Below are 2,856 nucleotides of genomic sequence, written 5' to 3'. Positions count from 1 at the left end.
AGCGTCGTCCACTGCAGAGAAGGGGTGTGACACTGCCCGTCACAGATGAGAGACTTCAGTACTCTCAGGGTGTGGCAAGCAACATGAGCATCCAGGGCCTTGAAGCAGTTCTCTTTGATCAAAGGCACAGAATGGAGTGACAAAATGACACTTGTCAGCTAGCAATAATTCAGCAAGTGGCAATATTGGGGCAGGCAGCAAACATCTATAAAGAGTAAACATTGCAGCAAGCAGCAAATATTTCCTCCCTCCCCCCTGACAATGGAAGGAGGTCACACCGTGGTCACTTGCACCTACGTAGTTCTCTGCAGACCGACCTACAGAAACAGCTCAGGATCGGGGTGCATGGGCCCTGCAGTCCAGACCCACAGCAAGGATGTGTGGGTGCTAGAGTCAGGGCTGCCTGCTTCCCCCAGCACTATCCAACATGGCAACACCACAGTAGAAACCAAGCTGAATAAGAAAACCCCGTGCATGTCAATGTCTGAGCTCAGGCCTTCCTTCCTGATGCCAAAGGGCTCTGGGACAAACTGCCCAGTGGACATCAGCTATGAGGCTGCAACGGGGTCTGAGGCTGATCCTCTGCTCTCTTGCATGGCCAGGAGGGGCCACAGGACAAAGGGACACAGTGAGGGGCTCCCAACTACTGTGGCTACTTCTCCATCAGACTCTAGCCTCAAACCGAGCTCACTATTAGGAAGGTTCCTTGCCTCCTTGAACCCTCCTCTGGCATAAGGACATTAGCTGATGGCACCAAGAGTCTTGTTCCACCGAGAGCCCCTGCTCCCAGGACATTCACTTCCTGCTCAACTGAGCCATCTGTCCAGCCGTCCTCAGTCAGCAGAAAATGAAAGGCTCCGTGGACAAATTTATCTTCTGCAACGATAAAGAGGTCTCTTGCAGAGCCGTGAGAAGAGGTTGAAAGGGAGTTGGATTAAGCCGCTCTGTGAATGCTCATCATCTTATCTTTTCCACAAGCTCCACTTAATGTATGTTTATTGTCCCGCTCCAACCACAGTTCAGTAAGAAAAGATGTTTACTTTCACTTTTTCCCTGGTACACGAGCCATGGTTTGCATTCATGACTCTGAGACTGAGTCCTTTTGTAATTAAGAAAAACAAATAAAGAAATTTAAAAATAACTTAACAAATGGAGACAGAGTTTTCCACCATTAGCATCTAGAAAACGGAAAGAATAGAGTAGAAACCAAATAAAAGTGAGGGAAACAGAAGGAAGACTCACTGCTGAAATATGTTCAGTGCCCGGTAGGAGACGCAGGGAAGGGGAAGACGTGGCAAGGGCCACGGGCTGAGGAGGGGTGGCGAGGCGCCCTGTGCCCTGCGGTGGGGCGCGCTCAGTGTCCTCCCGTCGCCTGTGCTTTGCAGGGAGCTCTGGGCCAGGCTGACAGAGGGGTGTCGCACTCAGGTGGCCGCCTGGCACCCACACCTGGAGTCTTTCCCCGCAGAAGGACCCACGAGTGACTGATGCAAGGGCTGTTGGCTAAAGATTTCCAACCGTGTCACACAAAGGCGCAGACTCGAGAGGGAGTGTCACAAGCCGTGGAGGTCACTGATTCCAAAAGGCGTAGCCGCGTGGAGAATCCCAGACACGCTACTCTGTTCACAGAATGACCACAGGCCTGGAAGCAAAAAAGACGGGATATATATTAAAAAAATAACAAATGAACGAACAAAATACAAAGCAAGGGCACCTCTGGGTGGTGAGATTATACCTAACTCTATCTGTGATTCGTTTTTCTTTGCAATAAAATGTGTAATTCTGTTTTTTCCAAAAGTAGTATTTTTTTTTTGAGTCAGTTTTAAGAGAAAACCCAGAATGCCAATGTCCTAAACAAGGAGGAATTTTAATTTTAATCCTGTCACGTACGTGTCTGCTGAAGGGAGCCTGGGAGCCAGCGACATGTCCTCAGGTGTCCCAGCTGCTCTGTCTTCTGCCCCTTGGTCCTCGGGTGAGGAATCCACACTTATGGTTCAGATGACTGCTGGAGGACCCTCCATTCCACGAGCATTCTAGAAAGCAGAAAGGATGACAAAGGCGAAGATGAAAGAGAGCCGTAGTTGGAGAAGTGAGCTCCTTCAAGGAAGAGCACTGAGCACGAAGCTCCCGTGAGACGCAGCGGTCGCCCTCCTAGGCTAGCTCCGGAGAACCGGGAGCAGAGACCAGAGCAGCCCTGGCGTACATGTGGCCACAGCTGCATGATTCAGAGAAACCACACGCTGGGGGCAACCCAAGTGTCTGCTAACGGAAGACTGAAGAAACAAACGTGGTCTATCCATGTGCTGGGATATGAGTAAGCCTTCAAAAGGAGTGAATTTCTGCCGCATCCTTCAACTGGACGTGCTGGGAGACCTGCGCTCAGTGAAGGGAGCCAGTCAGGAGGACAGAAACTGTAGGATTCCGCTCCAGGAGCTGCCTTGAGTCAAATCACGGGCACAGAAAGCACATGGTGGGGGCCAGGGCAGGGCGGAGGGCAGTGGGCAGCTCGTGTTTATGGGACGGTGTCTGTCCGGGAAGACCGGAACGCTCTAGGGGACAAGGCGGTGAGGGCTACATGGCAACGCGAGTGCCCTTCACGGCCTGACCTGCACCCAAGTGCCCACGACGGTAAATGTTAGGGTACGTGCATTTCCCACCAGAAGGACAGTTAGGGGGCTGGGGTGGAGGTCCTGCCAGGATGTCTGACCCAGTGTTAGCATCCTCTCCGTGGGCCCAGAACCCAGGTGTGTGGTCATAGGTAACTGTGAGCTGTGACCAGGGCAGTCTCCACGGTCCTATGACTAAGGACGGGGATGAAGGACTTGGTGGCCCGTGAACTCTCAGGGGGGACTTGGTGTC

At 52.2% G+C, this 2,856-nt stretch overlaps 1 long non-coding RNA gene across 1 annotated transcript in view; it reads left to right on the top strand.

Annotated features, from left to right (window-relative positions):
* LOC102473606 (uncharacterized) overlaps window positions 1-2,856 on the top strand; it is a 19,003-nt gene that overhangs the window by 3,497 nt on the left and 12,650 nt on the right. The gene's annotated exons all lie outside the window — the stretch shown is intronic.

The sequence above is a fragment of the Tupaia chinensis genome, unplaced genomic scaffold (assembly GCF_000334495.1).
Source record: "Tupaia chinensis unplaced genomic scaffold, TupChi_1.0 Scaffold000047_1, whole genome shotgun sequence".
Classification (NCBI taxonomy): domain Eukaryota; kingdom Metazoa; phylum Chordata; class Mammalia; order Scandentia; family Tupaiidae; genus Tupaia; species Tupaia belangeri.
This window is presented reverse-complemented; position numbering and strand designations above follow the sequence as displayed.